The sequence below is a fragment of the Triturus cristatus genome, chromosome 5_1 (assembly GCF_964204655.1).
Source record: "Triturus cristatus chromosome 5_1, aTriCri1.1, whole genome shotgun sequence".
Classification (NCBI taxonomy): Eukaryota; Metazoa; Chordata; class Amphibia; order Caudata; family Salamandridae; genus Triturus; species Triturus cristatus.
Genome location: NC_140587.1, coordinates 98295771 through 98313460, shown reverse-complemented (window position 1 = coordinate 98313460; position 17690 = coordinate 98295771). Strand labels below are relative to the sequence as shown.

At 41.9% G+C, this 17690-nt stretch overlaps 1 protein-coding gene across 2 annotated transcripts in view; it reads left to right on the top strand.

The window, feature by feature from the left end:
• The window catches only part of MROH1 (maestro heat like repeat family member 1), a 2508022-nt gene that overhangs the window by 1727932 nt on the left and 762400 nt on the right, over positions 1–17690 (top strand). The window lies entirely within an intron of this gene.

The following is a 17690-nucleotide window of genomic DNA, read 5'->3' as shown; positions in this document are numbered from 1 at the left end:
TGGGTGATCCACTGGGTGTATGAGTTCAAGAGTGCATCTGTGAAGGGCTGTATGGCTGGGTGAGTGTGTGTATGGGTGTGTTGGTGAGTGAATGGATGTCTCAGTGGTAAATGTATGAGTAACTATATATGTGAAAGCCAGAATATGTGAGTGTTGGATTATATATTATTGTCTTTGATAATAATCCCCAGGTCTGGACCCATGACTGTTGGCCAGCAGACCTGGTCAACAGCCCCTCCCCTTCGTCGAAAGCTAAGAACTTGGGAGAAACTGTTGACTGCAGATTGACATTCTGTGATCATATAAGCACCGTGGTATCCGCCTGGTTCCCGTGGTTACGAATTTTAAGGAAAATTAAACCTTACCTTTCAGAAGGTAATTTCAGGACGGTGGTCACGGTGCTTGGTATGTCAAGATTGGATTACTGTAATGGCATTCTTTTGAATGCCCGTAAACATCTGGTCAACAGGCTGCAGATGGCTCAAAACGCGGCTGCTAGGCTGTTGTCTGGCATCCCTAAATTTGTCTCGGTGAAAAAAGAATTAACTAGGTTTCATTGGCTTCCCGTGAAGCATAGGGTATGTTTTAAGGCCCTATGCACAGTTTTTAAGGCCCTCAATGGGATAGGTCCACAACACTTGGAGGACAAGCTCAAGTGGTACGTCCCCAGTAGGACCCTTCTGGCCTCTGGAGCGAAAAAGGTCCTGACGCCCTTTGTTAAAAAGGCCAGCTGGGGTGGTAGGAGCTTTATTGCATGTGCATCTAAGGCCTGGAATGATCTGCCTTTCCACTTGAGAAATGCCTCCAGTCTTCTTCTTTTTAGGAAAGGTCTGAAGACCTGGCTATTTACCCAATGACCTCCTCCCTCTTCCGGCTAGGCAGTACATAGCGCCAGGACACCCAGGGTAACCGTTGCGCTCTTCAAATTTTATTAACATAACATATATAGATGACTATATGTGAGAGTGAGTGATGGTGAGAGTGGCTGTATGGATGAGCGTTTGCTTGTATCAGTGATTGTATAAGAGACTAAGTATGTGTTAGTATCTGTATGAATAAGTGAGGTGGTGTGTGTATAACTGTAAAGGTGAGTAAATGGGAATGTGATTGCTTCTTTGCATGACTGACTAGGTGTGTGAGTAACTATGGATGAATGGCGGTGTGAGTGTCTATATAGGTGTATGAGTGCATATGATAGTGCTGTATTGATGAGTGACTGCATGTATGAGTGACTGTATGGGTAAATGAGTGGATGTTTGTAGAGACCTAGGAATCAGTGAGTGGGTATGTAGTAACTGGTATTGGTGTGTCTATGGTTTCGAAAATGGTAGTCTGTATTTTAGAGTGGGTGTATCAAAGGTTATATTAGGGTGTGAGGAGGTGCATCAGATTATCACGTGGATGATGTCATCAGTGATGACATTTGAGATGTCATCAGTGATGTCACTGACCATGTCATGAATTATGTAATATGTGACGTCATCAGCAGTGCATTGCGGGGCGCGAGTTATAGTTAGCTGAACTAACTATAACAGCCAAATTTCTCTGGTTTTGTACGAGGGAATTTCAAAGGTTTTTTAAATGCTAATTTCTAACTATAACATCCCTGAAACCTATGTTTTTTTCAGTGAATATATATATATATATATATATATATATATATATATATATATATATATATATATATATATATAATGCATACACATTACATCAGGGATGTGATCAAGTGCAAGTGGTCCCCGAAACACGTCATTTGAGGAGAAATAAAATTTGAATGCCTACGTTTCCAGTGGTTCGTGGTTCTCTGTTTGCCGAAACGACAGTGCCGAAGTACGGACAATCTTCGTGGTCTTTTGTATTAAATTACGGAAGGTGGTTGCTTCCGTGACAAACCCACTCCCCAAGCAGTTGGCTGTAGCTTTTAACCAGAAAGCCAGGATCTGAGAAAGGACATTTGGTGGCAGCTGGATATACTCGAAACAGCCAGAAGGTGCAGTGACGTGGTTGGACGACCGGTTGCGTACAGCTTTTTCACTAAGGTGGTGAGTGAACCAGCGAGTAGCGTTGGTGGGGAGGAGTGAAAGGTAAAACGCGGGTTGCAACAAAGAGCAACGCCGCAGTATTACATCTATCACAGTTGTCCTCATTATGTCAGCAGAGGTAGTTTGAGAACACGAGGCCGCAGCGGAGGAACTTTTTAATAATATACCTTAGGTGGCCACAGATGGGGAAGTTCCTACTAGTTCAAGCACAGCAAAAGCCTTTTTGAGGAAATTGGAGAAATGCATGCGAACATAAACAACAAAATGGTGGGAGCAAAAATTGCTTACAAAATATATAGAAGCGGGGGGTTCCAACGAGGCTTAAGGATCTTGTTAGCCCCGAGTTTCGAAAGCCCAAATCCGAGCATGCTCGAAGAGTGGGGCGAAAGTAATTTGGCAACATCCATGAACTTAGTCCAAAAATTTGTCAAATATGCAGAGATAGCCGGCAAGCACTAATTGCGAAATAGAACAAATCAACGAACAACTTGAAAAATTGCAACCCAGTGAATTTATATCGAAAACCAGAAAAGATATACAGGAAAGGCTCACCAAACAAGAGGATAAAATAAAGACCCATAAAACCTACAAGTTTTCCAGAGACAAGTGTGATTATGAACAAGGTCATATTTTCACCTTTGCTCGTAAGTATGAAAATGCTAAGAAAGCAAAATTCGTAAAAAGAAAAGTCCAGTAGAACAACAACTGCAGTACAAGTGAATACCGGGGGAATCAAAACTGGCACAGCTTTGGATAGTGATTCTCTCACAAGTGATTTATCATCAGATAGTGGGAGCACTAGCAGTTTAGGTTCATGCGGACACACAAAAGTCTTACATTTAGGCGAGGAGGTTGATTTTTTTAGTGTTCGACCGTTGCCAAACGTTAAGGCCGAGGAATCAAAAAAGGAAAACAGAGCCAGAAAGAACGCAAGAAGAAGGGACCGGCGCAAGAAACGGAAAAACAAAACCAAAACAAGCATACTGGCGCCGAAAGTAATGGCAGAGGATAACACCATTAGTAACCTTTCTAGGACAGTTTTATCGGAAGCAGAAAAGCAACTATTGTGTTTGGGACTTTCATATTGTCCTGTAAGCGATTTTAATTACGCTCGCACTAGGGTTGATGTGTTTTGTTTTATTCGGAAGTTGAAACTTCTCAAGTTCTTTGCTATCAAGGAGGGACTTAAAGAGGCTCAATCCAGCAATCGCCTTGTGAACGAGCCTAACACTGAATTACAAGCATCAGATGTGCCAGCTTTGCTCGCTCTACATAATCTCTGCCATTATGACAGCATGGGCGATCAGAATCTCATTGAGGAACAGTCCACACAAGTGAGGTTGCAAGAAGCTAATGTAAGACAACGTGGAGCTGGTATGAGTCCTTTCAAACCAAAGTTCAAATTTATCCCAGCGATGCCGAAAGATGCAATCGATATCTTTCATGAGGTGGTCACAGAAGACATTAAAAAGTTGCATCACCAAACCAAACATAGGAAACGGTATAAAAACAAATGTGAAACGGAGTATACCAAATTGATAAAGAAGCTCAGTAACAATTATGAGATTATTGTGTCCAAATCTGATAATGGCGGAAATATGGTGATCTGGCCACAGAAAGACTATCTAATGGAAGCATGCAAGCATTTAAACGACCTAGAGTGTTATGAAAAGACCAACCACAAGCAATATAATTTGGCTAAAGAAAATTTGAAGAAAGATCTACTCGGTGGAAACGAGAAGGTGTGATTTCCCCGGGAGAGTTCAAATTTCTAAATGAGGAGCACCCATCTTTGCCAAGGCTTTGCTTTTTCCCAAAATTCCCCAAAAAACAATTCCCATTCCGGGAAGGTCCATTATATCTGCAATTAACAGTGTGGGGGAGAAAGTAACACAATATGTAAATTTCTTTTTGCAGGACTATGTAAAACAACTGCCCAGTTATGTAAAAGGCACTGGGAATTTCATGAAAAAAAGTGCAAGCCATCAAATGGTAAGAGGATTTATTGTTCATCACTTTGGACATTGAATCTTTATATACAAGCATGGAGCACACTATTGGGTTAAATGCAGTCAAACATTTCCTGAGTACCAGACCCATAGATTGCTACAATCACAATAAGATGCTTTTAAGCCTAGTCTCATGGTGGTTGTATTATTTTTCATTTGGTAATGATATTTATTTGCAAAAAAGAGGAGTGGCTATGGGGGCTTGCTTCTCCCCCAGCTATGCATGCTTGCATGTGGGTTGGTGGGAGGAGCAGGTCCTCAAAAACACTCATGGCAGCGACTATAACAATCATGTTTTATACTGGTTATGATACATCGATGATGTTTTTATTGTATGGCTAGTTGATGAAAAAAGTGCCACAGATTTTATTCATCACATTAATAACAACACTGCAAATCTAAAGTTTACCTCAGCAAGAACTGCATTGAATTCCTGGATGTAAGAATTTACTCAAGAGGGGCAAATAGAAACCACACTGTATAGGAAATCCACTGCTGGCAATTTAACACTCCGTGCCTGCAGTGCACACCCCAAACATCTTATCAGGAATATTCCTTTTGGAGAGTTATTACGTTTAAAAAGGATTTGCAGCACAGAAAGTGATCTTAAAAGATGCACAGAAGAGGCACTTTGTAGATTTAGGCGAAGAGGATACAGTGAAAGCATCCTCAAAGAGGCTGTAAAGAAAATGAATGAGAGAACCAGGGAATCCTGGTTTGCTACTAATAAAGACACAAAAACACTTAAAGGAGTTAACAATGCCCCTAGGTTAATAACCACCCATAGCAAACAAGAGAGAAAGATTCGGTCCATCATCAGACAAAATTGGCCAATTGTTCTCACAGCCGGAGTATTGTCTCCCAGACTACTGATACAACCCGTCGTCACGTACAGAAAAGGTCTTTCCATGCGCACACAGATTGTCAAATCCAGTCCTGAGTTGGCCACAGCCAAAGTGTGGTTACAACCAAAGCAAGGGTTCACAAAATGCTCGACTTGTAGAGCGTGCAAATTCAGTGAAAACACCACGCACTACTCTACCCCATTCAGCCCTGATAGAATTGCGATTCAGGGCAATTTTAAACTTTGCCTCTTTGCAACTTGGAGGGAACCGGACGACGACATATACACAGAGTGATTTACATTTTCCCAAATAACTACACTGAAATACCGGTTATACTGAATTACCGGTTTACACGACATTTTGTTGAATTCTATGGTATATACAGATAAAATACCGACAACATGAACGCAATTATCAATACACTGTGTCCCCTTCGCTGGCTTTAATATCGGTTTGAACTTTCAAAAATATCGTCAGCTGATACAGACTTCTATTAAGCCCTGAAGAAGTCCCATGAGGGATGAAATGCGTTGGGAAGCAATTTTGACGTGCATTTTAAGGAATTAAGTGTTTGAATAAAAGGATTATATTTGCTACAATCAAGAAACACGACCATCTGTTTTTTTCCATTTGGGAAGCTATCTATTTATACGTTGTTCTGTTTAAATATGATGCACTAGTACGTCTATACATAAAGTACTTGTTCTACTTGGGTGCAGGGTCAATCTTGTGTCTTTGATAGTGGTGGTTCTAAACCACTCTTTTGGGATGTATGTGGGTCACATCCTAGACCCAAGATTTAGTGAAGATAGGCCTTTACAAGTAGTGACGTTTGGTGCTGGATTTTTAAAGCTTTGACCCCTTTCTTTGTTTGTATATTTTAATTGCAGGACTGAATTTGCAATTTATATTCTGACATGCACCTGCGGCTTAAGATATGTTGGTAGTACCAAGCTGCAGGTGCATGTCAGAATTTTGCAACACTTGCGAGCCATCATTAATAATCATTCTACCTATCTGGTGGCTCGCCATTTCAAGCAGGCACACAACAACAATCTCAACTGCTTGAGATATTTTTTAGTCGCAGCCATTCCTAGACTTCGCAGAGGGGGAGACAGAGGAAAAAAATGCTAAGGCAGATGGAGTCCAAAATGATTTTAGAGTTGGACAGCCAGTTTCCATATGGCCTCAATAATACGGAGAATTTACATCACTTTCTATAAATAGACAGTTGAGTTAGGACCAAGCAAGCAAAGTCCACCCCAGTGGTTGGTACCGAAGTACCCTTCGATGTATATATAGATTAGATGTTTCTGAATATTAGGTAGTTCCTGCTGCGGCCTTTCTAAACGTTTTAGGCTTACATCATGTACAGTATTATTTTTTGATATTCTTTTTTTGATATTAATTATTTTAATGATATTTTTAGGACTTTTAGCACTTGCACTTTAGTAGATTCTTATTGGGTAGCACTTTAGCACATAGCACTTTAATGGATTCTGAGTTGTTTGCACTATGTCTATAAATGAGAAAATTTCAACAAATAGGCGAATGTGACCAAGTATGGATTTATCCGAGAATATCTGCATTCATGCAGTGCGATTACTGTCGAAAGATGGAATGTATGCAGCATATTGTTTTCACGTATTTATGCTATGCTATGGTTTGCATGCGTTTTTCCTGCTATTTATTTGTCTGGTGTGCAGCAAAATATATATATATATATATATATTTGCATTAGGGTACGAGTCAGGATTTTTGCCACAAAGATAATCAACTTTGTATGGTTTTATCTTTGTGGACTAACATGGTGTTTATCTATCAGATCTAGGAGGTTTATTATATTTAAACAATATATAGCATCATGATGCGTTTAAAATAGTGTTTTTTCAATGAAATAATGAATTTACAATAATACGGTTCTTTTTAAACTCCAGCATATTGCATACACATTACATCAGGCATCTGTATGTTTTAACATTGTGCACTTTAAACCATGGACGGTAAAGTTGTTGTATATGTTGATCACAAGAGCGATCACGTTAATGGAAAAGAAAATAGACTAAAACACATGCAGATATTGTGCCAGTGCTTTTACTATGTTTATTACGTTTGCTCTACCACGTGGTCTGGTGTTTTTCCTGCTATTTATTTGTCTGGTGTGCAGCAAAATATATATATATATATATATATATATATTTGCATTAGGGTACGAGTCAGGATTTTTGCCACAAAGATAATCAACTTTGTATGGTTTTATCTTTGTGGACTAACATGGTGTTTATCTATCAGATCTAGGAGGTTTATTATATTTAAACAATATATAGCATCATGATGCGTTTAAAATAGTGTTTTTTCAATGAAATAATGAATTTACAATAATACGGTTCTTTTTAAACTCCAGCATATTGCATACACATTACATCAGGCATCTGTATGTTTTAACATTGTGCACTTTAAACCATGGACGGTAAAGTTGTTGTATATGTTGATCACAAGAGCGATCACGTTAATGGAAAAGAAAATAGACTAAAACACATGCAGATATTGTGCCAGTGCTTTTACTATGTTTATTACGTTTGCTCTACCACGTGGTTTCTGTACACTGCATATAAAAAAAGATGGCGAACTGCATTCTCAGATGCGTTTCGGGCACCACTTGCCCTTGAACACATGTCATTTGAGGAGAAATAAAATTTGAATGCCTACAGAGAAAGGAGTGAGCCGCACACAATGCGATTCGATTTATCAGCTTTTATTCCTTTTTAAACAGCGCTGGCGTTTAGATTCCCTGATGCATTTCAGTCACATTGACCTTTTTCAAAGGGAGAAAGCCAGAAGCATCTCGAGGCTGAGCAGCAAAACCACCTGATTGCTCCTTTTGTAATGTTTGCCCTCTGGTGGGCGCCACGATAGGCTGAATTCTTTAGGCATTCTGGTTGTGGTAGTTCGCTCCCAGTCCCACAATTATTTCCCTTCAGTGGGCGATGCATTAAAATATTTGCTTATTTAGCTACCGCATTCCCCGTATATATATATATATATATATATATCCATCCCATCCCATCCCTTATTTTCCATAGGAAATCCGCAACATTCTATTCCCAATAAGTCTGGCGCCGGTTGACAAATCTTCGCAAAATTTTCCAAACTTTTGGCCAGCTCCGGTCGGCTCCTATCCTGAAAGTTTCGTGGTGATTCGTCAAGCGGGGACTGAGAAAAAAAGGGGGGTCCCAAAACACATGTTCCCCATGCAATTTCCCATAGGACCTGTTGACGCAGCTACAGCCCGAACTGCTGAACGGAATTACACCAAATTTGGCAGAAAGGTAGACCTCGGTTCAGAGTCGTGCCTTTTGCTTAAATGGTGTAAATCCGTTCAGTAGTTCCTGAGAAAATCAAAAGTAAATCACATATATATCTGGGCGGAGCCTAACCACAGATCTCATCGTGAGATCTGATTGGCTGTCAGCACTTCATCCAAGAAGTGTTGGCAGCCATCTTGGGACCAATATACATGATAGCACCTAATTAAAAAGCATTGCAGTTAATAGAAGGTTTTAAGACTTTAGTTACATTATAAATCATTTGTTGATGGTACCATACTCATTTTAGGAATTGTGGTATGTTCTAAGGTGATTTTACCATGTGAAAAAGCCTTCTGCTGGGATGTCATGAATCATGTTTGAGAGAAAACTATTTTCACATGCTTTTCCCACAGAGGTTTGGAAGGTGATCTATAAGCTAAACTGAGAGCATATTTTCTGTAAATTCACATTATCTTTCTTAGTCATGTGAGAATGAAGTCTGACATTCTCAGTAAAACATGTACATCCAACAAGGGCAGAGACGGTCAGTTGATTCCTTTGTGTTCTACTGCAGCTTCCCAGAGAGTTCCAAAGAACAACTAGAGCGCTAACACTCCTACTTATGATAAACGAATGGCACACCTGAAGCCATCTTGATTGGAATAAAGTGGTAACTCTTAAAACATTTAATTTAAAAAGGAACAAAATGAGGGGGTTCATTTTGCCATAGAATGTCTGATTAGTGCTGCAGAAAGAAAAATTAGGGCACATTTTGAGTGACTTCTCAAATCCTCTTCTATTTCATTAAAGAATTCTGACATGCAGACTGAAACATGCACTTTCAATACCAGCAGCAGACTTCCCTGGTGAGCAGTAGCTTTACTACAGTGATCTAATGAGCAACTAGAGTGCTAACATTCTGAATTTATGGCAAATGTGTGACACATCTGAATGCCTTTTTCATTGAATCAAAGTAAAAAACTGACAGTATGCCTACTGAGGAGACTGTAGTAAATGAGGAAATTAGGAAACTTCATAACAAGTCTCCCAAGATGGCCACCACAGACAAAAGAGCCCAAATGTAGCACAAATATCACCGAGATGTAGCCCAAGTATAGCCCAATGACAGAAATCCCAGAGTGTTTTAAAGAACAACTAGAGCGCTAACAGTCTTACTTATGAGAAAAGTATGGCACACCTGAAGCCATCTTGATTGGAATAAAGTGGTAACTCTTAAAACATTTAATTTGCAAAGGAACAAAATGAGGGGGTTCATTTTGCCATAGAAATTATGATTAGTGCTGCAGAAAGAAAAATTAGGGGCACATTTTGACTTCTCAAATCCTCTTCTATTTCATTAAAAAGTTCTGACATGCAGACTGAAACATGCACTTTGAATACCAGCAGCAGACTTCCCTGATGAGCAGTAGCTTTACTACAGTGATCTAATGAGGAACTAGAGTGCTACCATTCAGAATTAATGGCAAATGGGTCACATCTGAATGCCTTCTTGAGGGAACCAAAGTAAACAAGCATTGAAAATGCAATAAGTCTCGCCCTCGTTTAAGTTAAAGCAATTCTGTTTGTAATTAGGTGGCTTTTTAGCTTTGCTTTTATTAGTGGTTTTCAAAATTTCATGTACATAACATGCATATATGTATGCATGCATTTTTATTTGTATTTATATAGATATGCAGATTATATGTATGTTTATATATGTATGTATATATATATATATATGTGCATATGTGTGTGTGTAGAGGGAGGTAGAGAGAGGTGTAGAGGTAGAGGTGTAGAGGTAGAGGTGTAGAGGTAGAGGTGTAGAGGTAGAGGTGTAGAGGTAGAGGTGTAGAGGTAGAGGTGTAGAGGTAGAGGTGTAGAGGTAGAGGTGTAGAGGTAGAGGTGTAGAGGTAGAGGTGTAGAGTTGTAGAGGTAGAGGTGTAGAGGTGTAGAGGTAGAGGTGTAGAGGTAGAGGTGTAGAGGTAGAGGTGTAGAGGTAGAGGTGTAGAGGTAGAGGTGTAGAGGTAGAGAGTAGTAGAGAGAGAGGTAGAGAGAGGGAGAGAGTAGAGGATGACTAATAGAGAGTAGAGAGAGAGTAGTAGATAGTAGCAGAGAGTGAGTAGTAGAGAGTAGTAGAGAGTGAGTAGTGGAGACTGAGTAGCAGAGAGAGTAGTAGAGTGAGTAGTAGAGTGAGTAGTAGAGAGTAGTAGAGAGTGAGTAGTAGAGAGTGAGTAGTAGAGTGTGAGTAGTAGAGAGTGAGTAGTAGGGAGTGATTAGTAGAGTAGTAGAGTGTGAGTGGTAGAGAGTAGTAGAGAGTGAGTAGTAGAGAGTGAGTGGTAGAGTGAGTAGTAGAGTGAGTAGTAGAGTGAGTAGTAGAGTGAGTAGTAGAGTGAGTAGTAGAGAGAGAGTAGTAGAGTAGTAGAGAGTGAGTGGTAGAGAGTAGTAGAGTGAGTAGTAGAGTGAGTAGTAGAGAGGGAGTAGTATAGAGGGAGTAGTATAGAGGGAGTAGTAGAGAGGGAGTAGTAGAGAGGGAGTAGTAGAGAGGGAGTAGTAGAGAGGGAGTAGTTGAGAGGGAGTAGTTGAGAGGGAGTAGTTGAGAGGGATTAGTAGAGTTAGTAGTAGAGAGGGAGTAGTAGAGAGTAGTAGAGAGTGAGTGGTAGAGAGTGAGTAGTAGAGTGAGTAGTAGAGTGAGTAGTAGAGTGAGTAGTAGAGTGAGTAGTAGAGTGAGTAGTAGAGTGAGTAGTAGAGAGTGAGTAGTAGAAAGTAGTAGCGTGTGAGTAGTAGAAAGTAGTAGTGTGTGAGTAGTAGAGAGTGAGTAGTTTAATTTAAAAGGAACACTGTTGGACCTGTCAGCCTTAGGGTAGTCTCCCCATCTATTTTTGATCGTGCCTAATTTTTTCCACCCTCATTTTTGATGTTGGACTTAGGTCTCCAGGCGCCTTTTCATTGCCAACCAGTGTTAAGGTGCAGGTGCTCCCTTCTCCCAAGATGGCTGCCACAGACCCCTGCTACTGCAGAGTGGTCTTTCATAGTAGCACCCTAGCTGCCAGGAGCTGGCTGGAACCCCACAACAATGTTGCGACACTAGCCCGCCTTGTCCCATAGGTAGAATGGGGAAGCTCCTGGAATGTGCTGGAACCTTCTAGAAGGGAGGTGTGGTTTTTACTTTTGTCACCTGACCTAGGGATACATAAGTGAGGGAGGGAACTTTTTCCAGTTAGTTGGCCAGTTGGGGTGAAGCAGAGCTGGAGAATCCACGCAGTAGTGTAGGCGTTAGGGCCTAGCCAGGGACTTATGCCTCTGAGAGTAACAGGGCTTAGGTGCTGCCTCTCAAGTGAGTGAGGGATCCTGTGAAACCCACTGATCTTGCCCAGCAGTAGGAGGACCCAGGGAACCTCTGCCCAGCCTGACTAGGAAGGACCTAGTCGCCAACTCATCCCCTACCCCAAGGAACAGAACCCCAAGGGTGCCAGTATCATCTGCGCCACAAAGACTGACTTTTAAAACTGCCGAAGTGACATCCTGAAACTTCATGCCAAGCTGAATATTGTAACTGCATGAAACGACTGATTGCCTGACTGCTGGGGATCGACCAGGTGCTGGCGCTGTGTTTCCTGCGCTGCCAGACCTGACCTGTGACCCCCTGTGCAGATCTGCTGTCGAGCGCGGAGCTGGCCGAGCTCCCGCTTAATTTGTGACCCCCCCCACCCTGGTGCCAGGACCCGCAACGCGATCACCGCCGCGGCCCGTAGGCCTCAGGGAAGTGTCAGTGCCAAGTCGGAGCCCGCGGAGAAGCCCGGGGCCCCGCCGCTGCCGTCGCAGCGTCAGAAGGAAGAGCGAGTGTCCGGGAGTGTCCCGCGCCGTTGCGCGCATCGGAAGGAGGACCCGGAGCGGAATCGAGCGACGAGATCAAGGTAACCCCCCCGGGGGCTGGGAGGTAGCGCGGCCGTGTGGCGGCCTGAGACTCGCCCCCCCCCCTGCTCCCCGGGAGTCGTGGGAAGGCCCGGTGCGCCCCCTGCCAAGTGGGAACGACACCGCATGCAGGAACTGTGACTTTCCCCCCTCCGTGGGATTTCTCGCCGTAATTGTGAGTCTCCCCTCCGTGGGATTACCCTCTCCTGGGGACTGCCGTTCACTTGTACTCAACAGGGCTCAATGCGCTCTATGTCCCCGTAGCGCTGATCGTTCACTTGTCTTCAACAGTGCTCAATGCGCTCGATGTCCCAGTAGCGCTGATCATTCCAGTGTATTTAACAGTGCTCAATGCGTTCTATGTGGGAGTAGCGCTGATCGCTCAAGTGTATTTACCAGTGCTTAATGCGTTCTATGTTAGCGTAGCGCTGATAGTCCAAGGGTATTTACCAGTGCTCAATGCGTTCTATGTCTCAGTAGCGCTAATCATTCGTGTGTTACATCCACAAGCGCTCCTCTCGCCAGTGAAGGCCCCAGGTGCAAGGCGCTTACGGTACCCACCCCGCTTATGCTCAGGGTGCTAGACAGGCATTATACGACCGCAAGTTATGCTCATGTGCCTTTGTTTCTTCGTAGACACCAGTAGCGCCACGTTTGCAGGCCCCGGCCCGCAGCACTAGGGAAGTTCATACTGCAGGGGTTGCGGAGGTAACAGTACTGAGAGGCTGTAATGTACATGTTAAAGCGTAAAGGTAATGAGCAACTGTAATGCACATGTTAAAGCGTACAGGTAATGAGCAACTGTAATGCAAATGTGAATGTGTATAAGCTAAGATACATTGCCCTCCAAGATCACCGTGTGTGATCCTTTGATTAGATAAAACCTGATTAATTTGCGTTCACCTTATTGTGTGGCGTCCATTATTGTGTGCGTTTACTGCTTCAGAGGATGCGTGTGTTGTATGGTCGCTTAACACACAGGCCTTTGGGTGCCCAGCCGCTCGTGTCACATTACCCCCTTAGGGCCTGGAAATCCCAGGTCTTACAAACACAATGAGGAGGTTCATTTTGCCATAGAAATTATGATGAGTGCGGAAAAAAGAAAATTAGGGCACATTTTGAGTGACTTCTCAAATCCTCTTCTATTTCATTAAAAAATTCTGACATGCAGACTGAAACATGCACTTTCAATACCAGCAGCAGACTTCCCTGGTGAGCAGTAGCTTTACTACAGTGATCTAATGAGCAACTAGAGTGCTACCATTCAGAATTTATGGAAAATGTGCGACACATCTGAATGCCTTCTTGATGGAATCAAAGTAAACAAGCATTGAAAATGCAATAGGTCTCGCCCTCGTTTAAGTTAAAGCAATTCTGTTTGTAATTAGGTGGCTTTTTAGCTTTGCTTGTATTAGTGTTTTTCAAACTTTCATGTACATACCATGCATATGTATGCATATATGTATATGTTTGCATGCATTTATATTTATATAGATATGCAGATTATATGTATATGTTTATATATATATATGTATATATATACACATGCATATATATATATATATGCATATGTGTGCATGTACAGAGAGGTAGAGGTGTAGAGGTGGAGAGTTGTAGAGGTGGAGAGTAGTAGAGAGAGAGGTAGAGAGTAGAGAGCGAGTAATAGAGAGTAGAGAGTGAGTAGTAGAGAGTAGTAGAGAAAGTATCAGAGAGTGAGTATTAGAGAGTGAGTATTAGAGAGTGAGTAGTAGAGAGTAGGAGAGAGTGAGTAGGAGAGAGAGTAGCAGAGAGTGAGTAGCAGAGAGTGAGTAGCAGAGAGTGAGTAGCAGAGAGTGAGTAGGAGAGAGTGAGTAGCAGAGAGAGAGTTTTAGAGAGTAGTAGAGAGTGAGTAGCAGAGTGAGTAGCAGAGTGTAGTAGAGTGAGTAGTAGAGAATAGTTGAGAGCGAGTAGTAGAGTATGAGCAGTGGAGAGTGAGCAGTGGAGAGTGAGCAGTGGAGAGAGCAGTAGAGTGAGCAGTAGAGTGAGCAGTAGAGTGAGCAGTAGAGTGAGCAGTAGAGTGAGCAGTAGAGTGAGCAGTAGAGTGAGCAGTAGAGTGAACAGTAGAGTGAGTAGTAGAGAGCGAGTAGCGGAGAGCGAGTAGCGGTGAGCGAGTAGCGGAGAGTGAGTAGCGGAGAGTGAGTAGTGGAGAGTGAGTAGTGGAGAGTAGTAGAGTAGTAGAGTGAGTGGTAGAGAGTAGGAGAGTAGTAGAGTGAGTGGTAGAGAGTAGGAGAGTAGTAGAGAGAGTAGTAGGGAGTGAGTGGTAGAGAGAGTAGTAGAGAGTGAGTAGTAGTAGACAGTGAGTAGTAGAGAGTAGTAGCGAGTGAGTAGTAGTAGACAGTGAGTAGTAGTAGACAGTGAGTAGTAGAGAGTAGTAGAGAGTGAGTAGTAGAGAGTCAGTAGTAGAGAGTAGTCAGTCAGTGTCAGTCAGTCAGTGTCAGCTAGAGCACCTCTGCTGACCTGGTTCTCTGGCTCTAAAGCAGCTCTGCTGACCTGGTTCTCTCTCTCTAAAGCAGCTCTGCTGACCTGGTTTCTCTGGCTCTACAGCAGGTCTGCTGACCTGGTTCTCTGGCTCTAGAGCAGCTCTGCTGACCTAGTTCTTATGCTACAGAGCAGCTCTGCTGATCTAGTTCTCTGGCTCTACAACAGCTCTGCTGACCTGGTTCTCTGGCTCTAAAGCAGCTCTGTTGACCTGGTTCTTAGGCTCTAGAGCAGCTCTACTGACCTGGTTCTCTGGCTCTAAAGCAGCTCTGCTGACCTGGTTCTCTGGCTCTAAAGCAGCTCTGCTAACCTGGTTCTCTGGCTCTAAAGCAGCTCTGCTGGCCTGGTTCTCTGGCTCTAAAGCAGCTCTGCTGACCTGGTTCTCTCCCTCTAAAGCAGCTCTGCTGACCTGGTTTCTCTGGCTCTAGAGCAGCTCTGCTGACCTGGTTCTCTGGCTCTAGAGCAGCTCTGCTGACCTAGTTCTTAGGCTCTAGAGCAGCTCTGCTGACCTGGTTCTCTGGCTCTACAGCAGCTCTGCTGACCTGGTTTTCTGCACTCATGATGCACGCACCCGACTTCGCGAAAATATATTTAAAAATAATATAAGTTTATTATAAGTACAAATATATAATATTTTGATGAATATCTTACATAATCTCTTGCCTTAATATGTATATTAAAGACACATACATATCATTTTGGAACATAAAGTTTTTTTGCGGGAGTCGCGCACCCAGCACGCCCCAGCGCGTATATGATGTCACACGGGACCCGCAACCGTGCAAACATCTCGTACCGTAATGCGCATGTGTCGCGAATGCGCGGGAGCAGGAGTCGCAGACTGGTCGCATACCAATCGCGCATATCACGTGATATTAAATGTATATGATGTAACTGAAAAACACGCAGCTGTCGCACACCATACGCGGATCCTTCATGACTTTCCTAAAATGGCGGCTAGAATGCGCGCACCCACAGTGATGTGTACACTTTGAGTGCGTGACTACGAAAAAAAATGGATTTTTTTTAAAGAAAATATAAATATATTAAAATAAAAAATGAAAACAAGAAAATTAATCAATATTTCAGTTTTAATTAAGAAAAAAATTTGGGGGGGAAATTTTCTGAAAAATATATAATGTTATTTAATGAATAAGATATTTATAAATAAACAGTTAAAAAACTGTAGAAAATCAGTACAAAAAAATAGATATAACTACTATCACACTTAAAAGTTAGCATTTAAAAAACCTTTGAAATTCACTGAAAAAAAATATAGGTTTCAGAGACGTTATAGTTAGAAATTAGCATTTAAAAAACCTTAGAAATTCACAGAAAAAACGATAGGTTTCAGGGGTGTTATAGTTAGCTGCCCATTTCACTCATACAAAACCATAAAAATTCCTCCGTTATAGTTAGTTCTGCTAACTATAACTCACGCGCCCGCAATGCACTGCTGATGATGTCACATATTGCATCATTCATGACATGGTCAGTGACATCACTGATGACATCTCAAATGACATCACTGATGACATCATCCACTTGACAATCTGATACACCTCATCATACACTAGTATAACCTTTCATCACTCACTGTAAAATACAGAGTACCATATTTGAAACCATTGACACACCAATACCAGTTACTACATACCCACTCACTGATTCCTAAGTCTACACACACAACTACCCATTCAACAACAGAATCATCTATACATGCAGTCATTAATTAATATAACACTATCAAATGCACTTATACACATATATAGACATTGACACATCAGCAGTCATCTTAGTCGGTTATGCAGTCATCCTACTCACTCATGAAAAAAATGTATCGCACTTAAATTTACTCACTTACACAATTATCCAACGACACCTCATTTATTCAAACACATAGTGACTCATCGTTAATATGTTAAAAAAGCACCATTACAATTATACACTCATTCATATAGTTACTCTCACAATCACTGACTCTTACACAAACTTATTTATATACACCAACTCTCACATACAATGCCTTTTATTTTGTTACTTTGTTGAAGATGTACAACTAAAACATATATTCGCTCACCAACACACAAATAAATACACTCAGTCACCCAAACAACTGTTTCCACATGCACTCTTAAACCCATACACTTAGTCAATCAACCATTCACACATCTATGCATAGTTACACACAGCCCATCCAACCACACACAAACTCAGTGTCCCATACAAATACTCACCCAACTAATCAATAACTAATATACACCCTCATGTAGTTAGTGACCAACTGATGCAGCATGTTCTACAACAACAGAGACAGTGCTGCACACATTCACATAGTTTAGTTACTAATCCATGTATTAAGTGAGACACTTTTAATTACTCACTTAAAAAGACAGTCAGACAGCTACTAAATCCTCCATCCAGACAGTTATATATCCACTCAATCTTCAATACAGATTGGTATATATATATAATACATATTTAAATTTCAAACTAAGCCACATTCAGTGGATGATGTCATCAGTGATGTCATTTGCAGGCAACTCCGCGCGCCAGGCAAGCGGGCGGACTGCAACTGGCGGAAAAGTGGTGGGTGGAAAATCACACTGCGGCGGTCATGACCGCGATGCTAATCGGACCAGCGGTATTCTCTGGTATACGTTTTCTTGTTCCTCGAGCAGCAGCGTAGCACTTAAACTCGAAAGGTTAAGTATAAGAGAGAAACAAACAATTAGAACATAAACGTGTGTCTGGCTTTTGGAACCATTACATAGCTCTGTAGTATCTTCTGCAGGTTTGATGTCTGTGGGTGGTAAGAGGGACCAATGGTGATGGAGTAGCATTGCCATGTATACAGTAGCGTATTATATGATGATGTTTACGTGCATCGTGAGAGCATGAAAAAAAGGTTATTCTATTCGAATCTAGAGGACGGTTTACTTCAGAGATAAAGACTATTGAAAGGGAGTACAGTATTCCATCATAACCACTTTTACTGAAGGCATATAACGTTCATTCCATAAAGCCTCACAGGTCTCTCCCAGCACAGCTGTGCTG